The sequence below is a fragment of the Macaca fascicularis genome, chromosome 12, assembly GCF_037993035.2.
Source record: "Macaca fascicularis isolate 582-1 chromosome 12, T2T-MFA8v1.1".
In the NCBI taxonomy this organism is placed as follows: Eukaryota; Metazoa; Chordata; class Mammalia; order Primates; family Cercopithecidae; genus Macaca; species Macaca fascicularis.
The window spans coordinates 23,363,911-23,382,781 of NC_088386.1; the positions used below are offsets into that span (position 1 = coordinate 23,363,911).

At 41.2% G+C, this 18,871-nt stretch overlaps 1 protein-coding gene across 3 annotated transcripts in view; it reads left to right on the top strand.

Annotated features, from left to right (window-relative positions):
- Positions 1-18,871, top strand: part of THSD7B (thrombospondin type 1 domain containing 7B) — a 907,474-nt gene that overhangs the window by 727,123 nt on the left and 161,480 nt on the right. The gene's annotated exons all lie outside the window — the stretch shown is intronic.

Below are 18,871 nucleotides of genomic sequence, written 5' to 3' on the forward strand. Positions count from 1 at the left end.
TTAAGGGATCCTCCCACCTCAGCCTCCTGAGCAACTGACCACAGGCACTCACCACCACTCCCAGCTAATTTTTTGTATTATGTGTAGAGACAGGCTTTCATCATGTTGCCCAGGACATATCTCGAACTCTTCAGCTCAAGTGATCTGTCTGCCTCAGCCTCCCAAAGTGCTGGGATTACAAGCGTAAGCCACCACGCTTGGCCTTATTCACTACTTTTAAAGAACCTTGAAAAGTCTATGGAAAAAGATATCATGGATATAAAGATTAATTTATGTGGGTACAATTATAAATCCTTTACATGTACTAATTCTTTTTATCCTCACAGCTAATACTTACCCCCATGAGGTAGTAATAATATTTTTCTCACTTTCCAGAAGAGTAAACTAAGCAGAAACAAGATGAATGACTTGCCCAAGGTCACCTAGCCAGGATTCAAGTTCAAGCAGAGTGGGATAATCACTTTGTATCATTAGAGAGGCAAACCTAAGAGAATATCAAAAGTTGTCAAGGACTGTTAAAAGCAACACCACTGAAAAACCTCTAAAGGGTATACAATAAGGATCCCTGATATTTCCTGGTGTCTTCCTCAAACTTTATCACATTAAATAACTCAGGTTCTCTAAGCCATTGGGGCTTGTTTGTCACTTTTTAAAACAATGCTGTTTATTTCTCTAATTAATCCCTCATATTTATCATAGTGAACAAGTGAAGAATAAAAAGCAGTAGGTTACATTGAGATTATGCATTAATTTGTTGAGGCTGAGAATTGGGGGAGAATAGTAAGTTTTACTACAAAACATATCCAAAAGGGCATAATAAAGTGAGTTGTTAAAAATTAATTACATTGCTATAGGATTGATATTTTAATTGCAAGTAGAGGATTTGGAGAGAGTAGAATTCAGCATCATATGCAAATAAATCTAGGCTTGATCAATGAGACATAAAAGGAAAGATAAAATCTTCTAATAATTTATGCTAGGAAAACTATGCTCCAAATGCTGCAAAGTAGGCATAAATATATGCATTTTATAATTTGAAGTTTTTGATGATATACAGACACATATTAAATATAACAAAAATCTTCTAGTATACATTTGACCAAAAATAATGTAACTAAAATATGCAAACGTTTCATTTAAAATGTTATTTTTTTTTTCTTTCTGTCTTATTTAGAGTATCTTAGAAAACAGATCTTGAGGTAGAGCTAGAGCTAGCACCGTGAGGGCTATTCTGGAACCTGATTCTTATTCAAAAGATGTCCAGACAACCAGGAGAGTTTGTGGATGAGGCAGCGGTGGAAGCTGGGAATCTCTATGAACAAAACCTGAGTACGAGGAGACTGGTATCCAGAGGGTCTGAGAGGAAATGTAAATTGTGCCAGACACACATACTTTGTGTCACTTCATTTATTTTTACAAGTTATAATTTTTTTTTTTTTTTTTTTTTTTTTTTTAAATTAATTTATTATTATTATACTTTAAGTTGTAGGGTACATGTGCATAACGTGCAGGTTTGTTACATATGTACACTTGTGCCATGTTGCTGTGCTGCACCCATCAACTCGTCATTTACATCAGGCATAACTCCCAATGCAATCCCTCCCCCCTCCCCCCTCCCCATGATAGGCCCCGGTGTGTGATGTTCCCCTTCCTGAGTCCAAGTGATCTCATTGTTCAGTTCCCACCTATGAGTGAGAACATGCGGTGTTTGGTTTTCTGTTCTTGTGATAGTTTGCTAAGAATGATGGATTCCAGCTGCATCCAAGTCCCTACAAAGGACTCAAACTCATCCTTTTTTATGGCTGCATAGTATTCCATGGTGTATATGTGCCACATTTTCTTAATCCAATCTGTCACTGATGGACATTTGGGTTGATTCCAAGTCTTTGCTATTGTGAATAGTGCTGCAATAAACATACGTGTGCATGTGTCTTTATAGCAGCATAATTTATAATCCTTTGGGTATATACCCAGTAATGGGATGGCTGGGTCATATGGTACATCTAGTTCTAGATCCTTGAGGAATCGCCATACTGTTTTCCATAATGGTTGAACTAGTTTACAATCCCACCAACAGTGTAAAAGTGTTCCTATTTCTCCACATCCTCTCCAGCACCTGTTGTTTCCTGACTTTTGAATGATTGCCATTCTAACTGGTGTGAGATGGTATCTCATTGTGGTTTTGATTTGCATTTCTCTGACGGCCAGTGATGATGAGCATTTTTTCATGTGTCTGTTGGCTGTATGAATGTCTTCTTTTGAGAAATGTCTGTTCATGTCCTTTGCCCACTTTTTGATGGGGTTGTTTGTTTTTTTCTTGTAAATTTGTTTGAGTTCTTTGTAGGTTCTGGATATTAGCCCTTTGTCAGATGAGTAGATTGCAAAAATTTTCTCCCATTCTGTAGGTTGCCTGTTCACTCTGATGGTAGTGTCTTTTGCTGTGCAGAAGCTCTTTAGTTTAATGAGATCCCATTTGTCAATTTTGGCTTTTGCTGCCGTTGCTTTTGGTGTTTTAGACATGAAATCTTTGCCCATGCCTATGTCCTGAATGGTACTACCTAGGTTTTCCTCTAGGATTTTTATGGTATTAGGTCTAACATTTAAGTCTCTAATCCATCTTGAATTAATTTTCGTATAAGGAGTAAGGAAAGGATCCAGTTTCAGCTTTCTACTTATGGCTAGCCAATTTTCCCAGCACCATTTATTAAATAGGGAATCCTTTCCCCATTTCTTGTTTTTCTCAGGTTTGTCAAAGATCAGATGGCTGTAGATGTGTGGTATTATTTCTGAGGACTCTGTTCTGTTCCATTGGTCTATATCTCTGTTTTGGTACCAGTACCATGCTGTTTTGGTTACTGTAGCCTTGTAGTATAGTTTGAAGTCAGGTAGCGTGATGCCTCCAGCTTTGTTCTTTTGACTTAGGATTGTCTTGGAGATGCGGGCTCTTTTTTGGTTCCATATGAACTTTAAAGCAGTTTTTTCCAATTCTGTGAAGAAATTCATTGGTAGCTTGATGGGGATGGCATTGAATCTATAAATTACCTTGGGCAGTATGGCCATTTTCACAATATTGATTCTTCCTATCCATGAGCATGGTATGTTCTTCCATTTGTTTGTGTCCTCTTTGATTTCACTGAGCAGTGGTTTGTAGTTCTCCTTGAAGAGGTCCTTTACATCCCTTGTAAGTTGGATTCCTAGGTATTTTATTCTCTTTGAAGCAATTGTGAATGGAAGTTCATTCCTGATTTGGCTCTCTGTTTGTCTGTTACTGGTGTATAAGAATGCTTGTGATTTTTGCACATTGATTTTGTATCCTGAGACTTTGCTGAAGTTGCTTATCAGCTTAAGGAGATTTTGGGCTGAGACAATGGGGTTTTCTAAATATACAATCATGTCATCTGCAAACAGGGACAATTTGACTTCCTCTTTTCCTAACTGAATACCCTTGATTTCTTTCTCTTGCCTGATTGCCCTAGCCAGAACTTCCAACACTATGTTGAATAGGAGTGGTGAGAGAGGGCATCCCTGTCTTGTGCCAGTTTTCAAAGGGAATTTTTCCAGTTTTTGCCCATTCAGTATGATATTGGCTGTGGGTTTGTCATAAATAGCTCTTATTATTTTGAGGTACGTTCCATCAATACCGAATTTATTGAGCGTTTTTAGCATGAAGGGCTGTTGAATTTTGTCAAAAGCCTTTTCTGCATCAATTGAGATAATCATGTGGTTCTTATCTTTGGTTCTGTTTATATGCTGGATTATGTTTATTGATTTGCGAATGTTGAACCAGCCTTGCATCCCAGGGATGAAGCCCACTTGATCATGGTGGATAAGCTTTTTGATGTGTTGCTGAATCCGGTTTGCCAGTATTTTATTGAGGATTTTTGCATCGATGTTCATCAGGGATATTGGTCTAAAATTCTCTTTTTTTGTTGTGTCTCTGCCAGGCTTTGGTATCAGGATGATGTTGGCCTCATAAAATGAGTTAGGGAGGATTCCCTCTTTTTCTATTGATTGGAATAGTTTCAGAAGGAATGGTACCAACTCCTCTTTGTACCTCTGGTAGAATTCGGCTGTGAATCCATCTGGTCCTGGACTTTTTTTGGTTGGTAGGCTATTAATTGTTGCCTCAATTTCAGAGCCTGCTATTGGTCTATTCAGGGATTCAACTTCTTCCTGGTTTAGTCTTGGAAGAGTGTAAGTGTCCAGGAAATTATCCATTTCTTCTAGGTTTTCCAGTTTATTTGCGTAGAGGTGTTTATAGTATTCTCTGATGGTAGTTTGTATTTCTGTGGGGTCGGTGGTGATATCCCCTTGATCATTTTTAATTGCGTCGATTTGATTCTTCTCTCTTTTCTTCTTTATTAGTCTGGCTAGTGGTCTGTCAATTTTGTTGATCTTTTCAAAAAACCAACTCCTGGATTCATTGATTTTTTGGAGGGTTTTTTGTGTGTCTATCTCCTTCAGTTCTGCTCTGATCTTAGTTATTTCTTGCCTTCTGCTAGCTTTCGAATGTGTTTGCTCTTGCTTCTCTAGTTCTTTTAATTGCGATGTTAGAGTGTCAATTTTACATCTTTCCTGCTTTCTCTTGTGGGCATTTAGTGCTATAAATTTCCCTCTACACACTGCTTTAAATGTGTCCCAGAGATTCTGGTATGATGTATCTTTGTTCTCATTGGTTTCCAAGAACATCTTTATTTCTGCCTTCATTTCGTTATGTACCCAGTAGTCATTCAGGAGCAGGTTGTTCAGTTTCCATGTAGTTGAGCGGTTTTGAGTGAGTTTCTTAGTCCTGAGTTCTAGTTTGATTGCACTGTGGTCTGAGAGACAGTTTGTTATAATTTCTGTTCTTGTACATTTGCTGAGGAGTGCTTTACTTCCAATTACGTGGTCAATTTTGGAGTAAGTATGATGTGGTGCTGAGAAGAATGTATATTCTGTTGATTTGGGGTGGAGAGTTCTATAGATGTCTATTAGGTCTGCTTGCTGCAGAGACGAGTTCAATTCCTGGATATCCTTGTTAACTTTCTGTCTCGTTGATCTGTCTAATGTTGACAGTGGAGTGTTGAAGTCTCCCATTATTATTGTATGGGAGTCTAAGTCTCTTTGTAAGTCTCTAAGGACTTGCTTGATGAATCTGGGTGCTCCTGTATTGGGTGCATATATATTTAGGATAGTTAGCTCTTCCTGTTGAATTGATCCCTTTACCATTATGTAATGGCCTTCTTTGTCTCTTTTGATCTTTGATGGTTTAAAGTCTGTTTTATCAGAGACTAGTATTGCAACCCCTGCTTTTTTTTGTTCTCCATTTGCTTGGTAAATCTTCCTCCATCCCTTTATTTTGAGCCTATGTATGTCTCTGCGTGTGAGATGGGTCTCCTGAATACAGCAGACTGATGGGTCTTGACTCTTTATCCAGTTTGCCAGTCTGTGTCTTTTAATTGGAGCATTTAGTCCATTTACATTTAAGGTTAAGATTGTTATGTGTGAACTTGATCCTGCCATTATGATATTAACTGGTTATTTTGCTCATTAGTTGATGCAGTTTCTTCCTAGCCTCAATGGTCTTTACATTTTGGCATGTTTTTGCAATGGCTGGTACCGGTTGTTCCTTTCCATGTTTAGTGCTTCCTTCAGGATCTCTTGTAAGGCAGGCCTAGTGGTGACAAAATCTCTAAGCATTTGCTTATCTGTAAAGGATTTTATTTCTCCTTCACTTATGAAACTTAGTTTGGCTGGATATGAAATTCTGGGTTTAAAATTCTTTTCTTTAAGAATGTTGAATATTGGCCCCCACTCTCTTCTGGCTTGTAGAGTTTCTGCCGAGAGATCTGCTGTTAGTCTGATGGGCTTCCCTTTGTGGGTAACCCGACCTTTCTCTCTGGCTGCCCTTAAGATTTTTTCCTTCATTTCAACTTTGGTGAATCTGGCAATTATGTGTCTTGGAGTTGCTCTTCTCGAGGAGTATCTTTGTGGCGTTCTCTGTATTTCCTGGATTTGAATGTTGGCCTGCCCTACTAGGTTGGGGAAATTCTCCTGGATGATATCCTGAAGAGTGTTTTCCAACTTGGTTCCATTTTCCCCCTCACTTTCAGGCACTCCAATCAGACGTAGATTTGGTCTTTTTACATAATCCCATACTTCTTGCAGGCTTTGTTCATTTCTTTTTCTTCTTTTTTCTTTTGGTTTCTCTTCTCGCTTCATTTCATTCATTTGATCCTCAATCGCTGATACTCTTTCTTCCAGTTGATCGAGTCGGTTACTGAAGCTTGTGCATTTGTCACGTATTTCTCGTGTCATGGTTTTCATCTCTTTCATTTCGTTTAGGACCTTCTCTGCATTAATTACTCTAGCCATCAATTCTTCCACTTTTTTTTCAAGATTTTTAGTTTCTTTGCGCTGGGTACGTAATTCCTCCTTTAGCTCTGAGAAATTTGATGGACTGAAGCCTTCTTCTCTCATCTCGTCAAAGTCATTCTCCGTCCAGCTTTGATCCGTTGCTGGCGATGAGCTGCGCTCCTTTGCCGGGGGAGATGCGCTCTTATTTTTTGAATTTCCAGCTTTTCTGCCCTGCTTTTTCCCCATCTTTGTGGTTTTATCTGCCTCTGGTCTTTGATGATGGTGATGTACTGATGGGGTTTTGGTGTAGGTGTCCTTCCTGTTTGATAGTTTTCCTTCTAACAGTCAGGACCCTCAGCTGTAGGTCTGTTGGAGATTGCTTGAGGTCCACTCCAGACCCTGTTTGCCTGGGTATCAGCAGCAGAGGTTGCAGAAGATAGAATATTTCTGAACAGCGAGTGTACCTGTCTGATTCTTGCTTTGGAAGCTTCCTCTCAGGGGTGTACTCCCCCCTGTGAGGTGTGGGGTGTCAGACTGCCCCTAGTGGGGGATGTCTCCCAGTTACGCTACTCAGGGGTCAGGGACCCGCTTGAGCAGGGAGTCTGTCCCTTCTCAGATCTCAACCTCCGTGTTGGGAGATCCACTGCTCTCTTCAAAGCTGTCAGACAGAGTCGTTTGCGTCTGTGCTGAGGTGTCTGTGTGTCTTAGTTTACTGTGCCCTGTCCCCAGAGGTGGAGTCTACAGAGACAGGCAGGTTTCCTTGAGCTGCTGTGAGCTCCACCCAGTTCGAGCTTCCCAGCAGCTTTGTTTACCTACTTAAGCCTCAGCAATGGCGGGCGCCCCTCCCCCAGCCTCGCTGCTGCCTTGCCGGTAGATCACAGACTGCTGTGCTAGCAACGAGGGAGGCTCCGTGGGTGTGGGACCCTCCCGGCCAGGTGTGGGATATGATCTCCTGGTGTGCCTGTTTCCTAGAGCGCAGTATTGGGGTGGGAGTTACCCGATTTTCCAGGTGTTGTGTGTCTCAGTTCCCCTGGCTAGAAAAAGGGACTCCCTTCCCCCTTGCGCTTCCCAGGTGAGGCAATGCCTCGCCCTGCTTCAGCTCTCGCTGGTCGGGCTGCAGCAGCTGACCAGCTCCGATCGTCCGGCACTCCCCAGTGAGATGAACCCAGTACCTCAGTTGAAAATGCAGAAATCACCGGTCTTCTGTATCGCTCGCGCTGGGAGTTGCAGACGGGAGCTGCTCCTATTCGGCCATCTTGCTCCGCCCTCAATTACCACAAGTTATAATTTTATATGTCTCAAAGTAGCAACACAGTTGCTTTCTATCTCTATGCCTCACTGCATTTCTCTTTTCTTGACCCTGTCCATATTGATCTCTTTTCATTATTGACAGTATTTTCCCACTAGACATCAGTTGAAAACTGATAAATGCCTTGAAATTGACCTTATATCCTCTCTTATTGTCCATATATATGACAGTATATGTGATGTGGTTGTGATGGTTAATACTGAGTGTCAACTTGATTGGATTGAAAGATGCAAACTATTGTTCCTGAGTGTGTCTGTGCAGGTGTTGCCAAAAGAGATTAACATTTGGGTCAGTAGACTGGGAGAAGCAGACCCACCCTCAACCCAGGTGGGCATCATCTAATTAGCAGCCAGTGTGGCCAGAATAAAAGGCAGGCAGAAGAATGTGGAGAGAATAAACTGGCTTAGCCTTCTAGCCTCATCTTTCTCCTGTGCTGGATGCTTTCTGCCCTTGAACATTGGACTCGAAGTTCTTCAGCTTTGGGACTCAGACTGACTTCCTTGCTCCTCAGCTTACAGATGGCCTATTGTGGGACCTTGTGATACTGTGAGTTAATACTCCTTAACAAACTCTCCTTTATATATATCTATCCTATTAGTTCTGTCCCTCTAGAGAACCCTAATACAGATTTTGGTATTTGGAGTGGTTTCAAAGGAACAGAATATTAAGGACAAAATTCTTTTGTTGGTTTTGGAGTTTCTGGAGTTGGCTGCTTAATATGATAGACCCCAAAATGCTAAGGACTCTATTTCTAATAGTATGGAGAACACTAATAGTTCTTTGTGTGAACTGTTTAGAGAGTTATGCAAAATAAATGCATTTGACACTCCTGATTCACCACTCGTGAGAGGCAAGGAGTTTGGTGACTCTAAACATAATACCTTTGACTATATGTGGAGAACCAAGGAATGTAATGAAGTTGGTTGTTTGCTCCTAAGTTCACTGGACAAAGTGATGAAAGAAAATGAAGAACACAGGGATTCTAACTCTTGGCTTCAGAAGCAAATACTTCAAATCTGCTAAGATTGCCCCGAGTGACAGTCTTATCTCCTGTAGAGAAAGAGCTGAAATTTTGGAACACCAGACACAAGCTCTTATCATGCCAGTGGCTGACCTGCAATGAAAGGTGCATGTACAGTCTCGCCAAGTGTCTACTGTTAAAGTGACGGTATCGACTGGAAAAGATGGAACCCTACCACTTGGAATGGAGACATGTGGGAGGACCCTGATGAAGCTGGGGACACTGAGTTTGTAAACTCTGATGAACTTTTTTGGCCAGAAGAAACAGCTTCCCCATTCCCATTAGCGGCAACATCCCCTCCCAGTCCCATGCTGCCATCAGCCTTTCCACCTTTGTCTGAAGTGATAAAACCTGTACTGCCTGAGGCAATAGTGATGGCCTCCCCTGAGGCAGTTGCCAGACAAAACAATATTGATTCTCCTCAGGACCCTCCGCTAACACTCCTGTTTGCTTCTACACCTATAATTAAACTAAAGTCCCGCTGGACTCCTACAGGTGAGGTTCCCACAAGGAGGTGCATGACACTTGAAAAGAACTGCTTGAGTTTTCTAATTAATATAAGCAGAAATCTGGAGAACAGGCATGGGAATGGATATTAAGGGTGTGGAATGATGGTGGAAGGAACATAGAGTTGAATCAGGCTGAATTTATTTGTTTGGGCCCACTAAGTAGGGATTCTGCATTTTATGTTGCAGCTCAGGGAGTTAAAAAAGGTTCTAATAATTTATTTCCTTGGTTAGCTGAAATATGGATTAAAAGATGACCCACTTATGTACCCAAAGGATTATAAATCATGCTGCTGTAAAGACATATGCACACGTATGTTTATTGCAGCACTATTCACAATAGCAAAGACTTGGAATCAACCCAAATGTCCATCAGTGACAGACTAGATTAAGAAAATGTAGCACATATACACCATGGAATCCTATGCAGCCATAAAAAAGGATGAGTTTATGTCCTTTATAGGGACATGGATGCAGCTGGAGACCATCATTCTCAGCAAACTATCGCAAGAACAGAAAACCAAACACTTCATGTTCTCACTTATAGGTGGGAATTGAACAATGAGATCACCTGGACACAGGAAGGGGAACATCACACACTGGGGCCTGTTGTGGGGTTGGGGGAGGGATAGCATTAGGAGATATACCTAAGGTAAATGACAAGTTAATGGGTGCAGCACACCAACACGACATATGTATACTTATGTAACAAACCTGCACATTGTTCACATGTACCCTAGAACTTAAAGTCTAATAAAAAAATAAAAAATGAAATAAAAAAAAGATGACCCACTGTGAGTCAGCTGGAAATGCCTAATGTCCCTTGGTTTAATGTAGAGGAAGGGATCCAAAGGCTTAAGGAGATTGAGATGGTAGAGTGGATTACTGACTTCATACCTACTCATCCCAGCTGTGAGGGTCCAGAAGATATATCCTTCACCAATACTTGTGAAATAGATTTGTGAGGGCAGCACCTGCATCTTTGAGGAGCCCTGTAATTGCTCTTCTCTGCATGTCAGATCTAACAATGGGAACTACAGTCACTTAACTACAACATTTAAATGCAATGGGAATAATTGGATCCCAAGATGGCTAGGGCCAAGTGGCAGCACTCAGCCAACAAAGGCAAAGTGGGTGTAGCTACCATAATGGACGGCAGAGGCAAAGCAGCAATTAGAATAGTCTGACTCATGTAGAGCTCTGACATGGGCTAATTAATCGCCGTGTTCCTAGAAGTGAAATTGATAGGAAGCCTCCTGCATTCCTACTTAATTGATATAAGCAGGAAACTTCCAGGTCAAGTGGACAAAAGACTTATTTGAATTCTAAAAACAGAGAATCACTGACCCTCAATCAATTTCCAGACTTGAACCAGTTTACAGATCCAGAACCATTTGAATGAAAGAAAGACCAGGTCCCCTTGAGGAAGGACCCCACTACATTACCAACAATTTACACTATTAATCTTTCTCTCATCCTTCCCCAAGGAGACCTCTAGCCTTTTACCAGGGTAACTGTGCACTGGGGAAAGGAAAATGATAAGACATGTTGGGGACTACTGGACACTGGCTCTAAGCTGACCTTGATTCCAGGGGACCCAAAATGTCATTGTGATCCTCCAGTTAAAGTAGGGCCTCATTAAGGTCAGGTAACTAATGGAGTTTTAGCTCAGGTCCGACTTACAGTGGGTCCAGTGGGTCTACGTACTCATTCTGTGGTAATTTCCCCAGTGCCAGAATGCATAATTGCCATAGACATATTTAGCAGCTGACAGAATCCCCATACTGGCACCATGATTGGTAGGGTGAGGGCAATTATGATGGGAAAGGCCAAATGAAAGCCATTAGAGCTGCCTCTACCTAGAAAAATAGTAAATTAAAACAATATTGCTTCTCCAAGAGATTGCAGAGATTATTGCCACCATCAAGGACTTGAAAGATGCAAGGTGATGATTCCCACCACATCCCTGTTCAACTCTCCTATTTGACCTATGCAGAAGCCAGATGGATCTTTGAGAATGACAGTGGATTACTGTAAGCTTAACCAAGTGGTGACTCCAATTGCAACTGCTGTACCAGATGTGGTTTCATTGCTTGAGCAAATTAACATATCTCCTGGTACCCAGTATGCAGCCACTGACTTGGCAAATGCCTTTTTCTCTATTCCTGTCCATAAGGCCTACCAGAAGCAATTTGCCTTCAGCTGGCAAGGCCAGCAATATACCTTTACTGTGCTAGCTCAGGGGTATTTCAACTCTCCAGCTTTGTGTCATAGTCTTGTTCAAAGAGACCTTGATCACTTTTCACTTCCACCAGTATCACACTGGTTCATCACATTGATGACATTATGCTGATTGGATCCAGTGAGCAAGAAGTAGCAAACACAGTGAACTTATTGGTAAGATATTTGCATGCCAGAGGATGGGAACTACATCTGATTAAAATTCAGGGGTCTTCTAACTCAGTAAAATTTCTAGGGGTCCATTGTTGTGAGTCCTGTTGAGATATTCCTTCTAAGGTGAAGCATAACTTACTGCATTTGGTCCCTCCTACACCTAAGAAAGAGGCATAATGTCTAGTGGGCCTATTTGAATTTTGGAGGCAACACATTCCTCTCATTTTAATGTGTTACTCCAGCCCATTTATCAAGTGATCCAAAAGACTGCCAGTTTTGAGTGGGGTCTAGAAGAGAAGAAGAAGGCTCTGAAACAGGTCCAGGCTGCTCTGCAAGTTTCTGTGCCACTGGGGCCATATGACTCAGCATATCCAATGGTGCTTGAGGTGTCAAAGGCAGATAAGGATGCTGTTTGGAGCTCTGGCAGGCAAGCCCCCATAGGTGAATCACAGTGGAGGCCTCTAGGATATCGGAGCAAGGCCCTGCCATCTTCTGCAGATAACTGTTCTCCTTTTGAAAGACAACTTTTGGCCTGTTACTGGGCTTTGGTGGAAACTGAATGTTTGACTATAGGTCATCAAGTCACCATGCAACCCGAACTGCCTATCATGAACTGGGTGCTTTCTGACTCATCTAGCCATAAAGTGGGTCATGCACAGCAGCATTATCATCAAATGGAAGTGGTATATATGTGATTGGGCTCAAGCAGCCCTGAAGGCACAAGTAAGTTACATGAGGAAGTAGCTGAAATGCCTATGGTCTCCACTCCTGCCACCCTGCCTTCTCTCCCCTAGCCTGCACCAATGGCCTCATGGGGAGTTCCCTATAATCAGTTGATAGAGAAAGAGAAGACTAGGGCCTGGTTCACAGATGATTCTGCACCACCCGAAAGTGGCGAGTTGCAGCACTACAGCCCCTTACCAGGACATCCCTGAAGGATAGCAGTGAAGAGAAATCTTCCCAGTGTACAGAATTTCGAGGACTGTACCTGGTTGTGCACTTTGCATGGAAGGAGAAATGGCCAGATGTGTGATTACATGCTGATTCATGGGCTGTAGCCAATGGTTTGGCCGGTTGGTCAGGGATGTGGAAGAAGCATGATTGGAAAATTGGTGACCAAAAATTTTGTTGAAGAGATATGTGGATGGACCTCACTGAATAGTCAAAAACTGTGAAGATATTTGTATCCCATGTGAGTGCTCACCAATGGGTGACCTCAGCAAAGGAGGATTTAAATAATCAAGTGGATAGGATGACCTGTTCTGTGGACACCACTCATCCTCTATGGGCTCAGCAACATGGACTTCCACTCACTAAGACTGATCTGGCTATGGCCACTCCTGAGTGCCCAATTTGCCAGCAGCAGAAACCAACACTGAGTCTTCAATATGGCACCATTCCTCAGGGTGATAAGCCAGCTACTTGGTGGCAGGTTGATTATATTAGACCTCTTCCATCATGGAAAGGGCAGAGGTTTGTCCTCACTGGAATAGACACTTACTTCAGATATGAGTTTGCCAATCCTGCTTGCAATGCTTCTGCCAAGACTGCCATCCATGGACTCACAGAATGTGTTATCCACCATCATGGTATTCTACACAGCATTGCCTCTGACCAAGGCACCCACTTTATGGCTAAAGATGTGTGGCAGTGGGCTCATGCTCATGGAATTCACTGGTCTTACATGTTCCCGATCATTCTGAAACAGCTGGATTGATAGAATGGCGGAATGGCCTTTTGAAGTCACAATTACAATGCTAAGTAGATGACAATACTTTGCAGGCCTGGGGCAAAGTTTTCCAGAAGGCTGTGCATGCTCTGAATCAGCATCCAATGTATGCTACTGTTTCTCCCATACCCAGGATTTGCAGGGCCAGGAATCAAGGGGTGGAAGTGCAAATGGCACCAACCATCATCACCCCTAATGATCCACTAGCAAAATATTTGCTTCCTGTTCCTGTTACATTATGTTCTGCTGGCCTAGAGGTCTTAGTTCCAGAGGGAAGAATGCTGTCACCAGGAGACACAACAACAATTCCATTAAATTGGAAGTTAAGATTGTCACCTGGACACTTTGGGCTTCCCCTCCCTTTAAGTCAACAGGCTAAGAAGTGAGTTACAGTGTTGGCTGGGGTGATTGACTCAGACTATCAAGATGAAATCAGTCTACTATTCCACAACGGAGGTAAGGAAGATTATGTGTGGAATACAGGAAATGATCCATTAGGGTGTCTCTTAGTGTTACCATGCCCTGTGATTAAGGTCAATGGGAGACTACAACAGCCTAATCCAGGAAAGACTAAAAATTGTCCATACCTTTCAGGAATGAAGGTTTGGGTCACTCCACCAGGAAAAAGAACAAAACAATGTTAGTAGAAGGTAGTCATCAATACCAGCTACAACCATGTGACGAGTTGCAGAAATGAGGACGGTAATTGTCATGAGTATTTCCTCCTTCTTTTGTTAAAAACATGTTTATGCATGTATACACCTGCACTAAGAGCATATCTTAATTTTATTTTTTTCTTTATCATGTGATATAAGATTTATTGACTTCATATCAACATTTAAGTGTTGTTAACTTTATGTAATAGCATTTGGGTTGGGGATTGGTGCGTTTCCAGTTGTACGAAGGATAGTTGTATTATGTTAGGCATAATTATGACCTTATTATTGTCTTTATTCGAAGATTATATAATCTTTACATATAATCTATAACCTATAATCATTACAAGTCCACCCCTTGTCAACTTGAACCCATGCACAGGAGATGTGTATGGGTTCAAGTTGACAAGGGGTGGACTTGTAATGATTAATACTGAGTGTCAACTTTATTGAATTGAGGGATGCAAAGTGTTGTTCCTGGGCATGTGTGTGAGGGTGTTGCCAAAGGAGATTAACATTTGAGTCAGTGGACTGGGAGAGGCAGACCCACCCTCAATCCAGGTGGGCAGCATCAAATCAGCTGCCAGTACAGCCAGAATAAAAAGCAGGCAGAAGAAGTGGAGAGATTAGACTGGCTTAGCCTCCCTGCCTTATCTTTCTTCTGTACTTGATGCTTCCTGCCCTTGAACATTGGACTCCAAGTTCTTCAGCTTTGGGACTCGGACTGGCTTCTTTACTCTTCAGCTTGCAGACAGACTATTGTACCTTGTGATCCTGTGAGTTAATAGTCCTCAATAAACTCTGATATATATACACACACACATACATATATATCTATATCTATCTTATTAGTTCTATCCCTCTAGAGAACCCTGAGTAACAGAGTGGTATATACTGTATTGTAGATCACATCACCTAAAAGCTATGGGGATGAGAAAGTTGATGAATTCATTTGGAGGCTTAAAAGACATTTATTTCTTGCATTTTATTTCAAATTTTATAAAATGCCATGTAGGATTTCAAAATTACAATAGAATATACTTAACATTTTATAACATGTTTAGATAGTTAGTTCTTAACATTGAATAATAAGGGTTTCTGTGCCCAGGAGAACTATAGTTCCAATTCTAGCTCTTCTATTTATATCACCTTGGTCAAGTCACTTAACTTTCCTAATAATTATTTTCCTCATCTGTAAAGCAGAGATAACAATACCTCCTTAAAGATGCTTTAAGTGTGTATCTGTCAGTCATTGTCCAATCAGGAAATCAACACCAATGTATGTTTTTCAGCCAGAAACAGATTTGTTATAGAAAAGTTTGCAAAAGTATTAGATAAGCTGGAAAAGAAAAGGGGAAAGGGGCTGGGCAAGGTGGCTCACGCCTGTAATCCCAGCACTTTGGGTGGATCATGAGGTCAGGAGTTCAAGACCAGTCTGGCCAATATGGTGAAACCCCATCTCTACTAAAAAATACAAAAATTAGTCGGGCATAGTGGCATGCTTGTAGTCCCAGCTACTCAAGAGGGTGAGGCAGGAGAATCACTTGAACCCAGGAGGTGGAGGTTGCAATGAGCCAAGATCGCACCACTGCACTCCAGCCGGGTGACAAAGTGAGACTCCGTCTGAAAAAAAAAAAAAAAGGAAAGGGACATTATCCAGACATGAGCAAGATGTAGCCATCTCTGGACTGGTGTCCCTAAAAGTTTTCTTGCCACTAGTATTATTAGAACAGTTATCTTCAATACTGCTGAAACCATGGCAGGTGGTATAAGCAAGAGCTGTTGTTCCTTCACCTGGTGGAACTGCTAACTCCTGATTCTAAAATGCTTCATTAAAAGAACTTGGGCTCCCACTGCTGCTATCACTACAGGAGGGTTCATCAGAAACAGAATGTCTCACTTCTTACTGATTTTCATTTTGGCATAACTACTTCTGATTGGCAGAATATGATCAGCAACTCGCTAGCCAGGAAAGCTGCAAATAATAGTTTGCAAGTTTCTAGCCCTAGCAGTTTGAAGATGGAGATGAATATAGAATGACAAGTTTGGGGCTGAGGCTTAATAAGTAAATGTCTAACACATTAAGAAAAAACAAAAACGAAAGCATCTGTCATCAGGTAGGGATCTTAGTGGTCCTATTTTTATACATGTAAGCCTTCTTATAGTTGCTTTCACATTCTTCTTAGAATTCAGTAATAAATACTTAAAATATAAGAACAACAACTTTATTTGATCACTGGGGCTTTAAAAGGAAACGTATCTCAGAGGATGAGTGAATCCCAGCAAGAGAATATAAAGTTTTCAGTAACTGTTACTATTTCCTTTCTGATGTGGAAAGAAAGCTAAACACATGAAGACAGAAAGCCCTGAGGTGAGGAGAATATTGTCACAGGCACATTGTGAGAGGGAGGCTAAAAGGTAAAGACTTCCCATTTTATTGTCCAATGTCCTTAATAATGTGAAAATACTTTATATTATTTAATAGTTGTGTGAAAAACCTCTAGACTTGGAATTAGGATGCGTTTCTGTTTTTGTTTTTTTTCACTAATTTGTTGGGTGGCAGTAGGAATAAATTAGTTTACAGAGTGTGGGCTTCCCTTCTACAGAGGAAAAAAAAAAGCTTGGATTCATTAATTCTTTTTAGGTTTTGTCCAGCTTTATTGTTCTGTTTCATGAAAATGGATGATGATAATGATAATGATGATGACAATTTGTGTAACAAATAGAATTGAATTTTTATTGAATGCTAACCATATGCCAGAAACTAGGATAAGCACTCTGTATATATAATGACAACCATTGTTAATGTATTTAAAGCACCTGCATTTAACAGAGGAGAAAATTAGGCATAAGTGAACTAGTTACTCTCCTTATGTGTGTATAGCTGAATGCAGACCTAAAACTAATTCTCAGTGCTTCATTAAAAGCACTAAATTTATAAGAGAAAGATGCCCATAAATGCTGGATATATTTTATGTCCAGAGATTCTTGGGTACACACTGCTACAGTGGGAGTGCTCATAAGAATGGTAAGCTCTTTGATTGCTTTATTATTTTTTTATCAGTCCATTCACTTGCTGCCCTTTGGCATAAGGTACTTTTATCTTCAGCATCCCTGGAGCACAGTATATGACTAGGAAACCAATAAACATGGCAACATTCAATATTAAATTGCAATTACATATTACTTCTTTCATAATGCTGGAGCATGATGAAATTTCTACAAATTACATTTCATAATTTAATATGCTGGATGAATCACGATTCATGCTTAAAAATCATTAGCACTTGAATTTTTAACACACTCTTCAAGTTGTTTGAAAGTTGTGTTTAGTGAACCATTGTGGGTGAACTCTTTGGTCAGACAACAGGAAAATAGAAGGCTTCCTAATTTCTCTGACCTGAGGTGGGGTTGGGGATTGGGTTAGAGTTGTTTTTGCGGGCTGGTAGTATCACGGGAGCAGGTGTAAAATTGCTATAGAGACGAAGAGTCATTTGGGCATTGCCAGGGAGATTAACATGTTATTTGTGTCAATTTCTGGGTGAGAAAGAGCTGATCCAGGGATTTCAGCACTCTGCCCCCACCCCAGATTATTGGATTCTATAGTCCTTATTTAATAGGTGTTTTATCTCAATTCATTTTCACAGCACTTTTTAAAAAAATAAAACAAAATAGATATTTGTTGAGCTGTCCTTCTGGGTTAGCCTTTGTAGTAGGGAGGGGCTGTGACTACAGACATCAGTGAGACCATCACTGTCATTAAGAAGCTTGTACACTCATGGGTAGAGAGATCTGTAAATAAATTGTAATAAGTCATGTGGAGTGCAGCACACCTTCATCTAAGGAAAAAAAAAAGCCCACAGGAAGGAAAAAATCTCCCCCATCCCTCTTTTTCTTCTCTTTGGACTCTCATTGGACTCTTTCTCTTGCCCATTAGTTCATCTGTCAATGGTGGGCTTCACTGGTACGGGGGAATAAAGTTGTTAGTGTCTCAGCCCTGTTTGTTTTCTGTGATCAGAGCATGGTTGGGAGAAGTGGAGATGCCAGCTGGCAAAGCCACTTCTGGTAGATCAGGGACAGTAGAGGGGACACTGGCATCTGGCTGGCTTTTGAGACTTCTCTGACAATCTGTCTCCCTATAGAGCAGGAGTGCTCTTAGCATATGGTCACCATGTCACATGACAGAGCATCAGAGGGCCTGTCAGTGAGAGAATGTCCACACAACAGGGCAGACTCTGCTGGCACGCATCCCTCAGCTGCTGAGTAACCTTACGCCATGTTCTGCATGATTTTTTAGCACAAGATATCCAGGGTTCTAATCCATCCTTGTGGGGGTATCACAAAGGAAAATCCCACAAGACCTCCTTGGCTCTGCGTTTTGTAAATGTGGACAGCTTCCCAGATGGAGATAAACCACCCTTTCTTCTGAACTCAGCCTGAGAACTGCATGGGCTGGGCTGTTTTTTTCTCAGGTTTGAATCAGCTCAGATAAACTCTTCTTGGTGTGCTAGCCAAGACTCCTCGTGAGTGCTCTATAGTGAACCCCTCAGATGCTTCTCTCTGTCTGTAGTCTTGAGTGTCCTTCCAGAGTCCCCTGTAGACTGCATGTGTTTTCCAGAAGGATAGTGCAGAAACCGCATCAAACTGTAAAAGACAAGTTTAATTCCCAGCTTTGTGCTTGTTTCTTTTGTAACATGAGCAAGTCACTTAATGTCTCAATGTATTTCTTAAAATTAGAATGATAATCCAGAAATTCCACGGAGTTGTGACTGCCTTGCATGCATGTCTTTCTTCCCTTTTAGCATATTTCTTGACACAAAGGAAGCGCTTGATGAATGTTTGTTGAATGAATTGCTGGTGAGGGAAAGAAAGCAATTCAGAGTCACTTTTTTTTTTTCTTTTCCTTTTTCTTGGAATGGA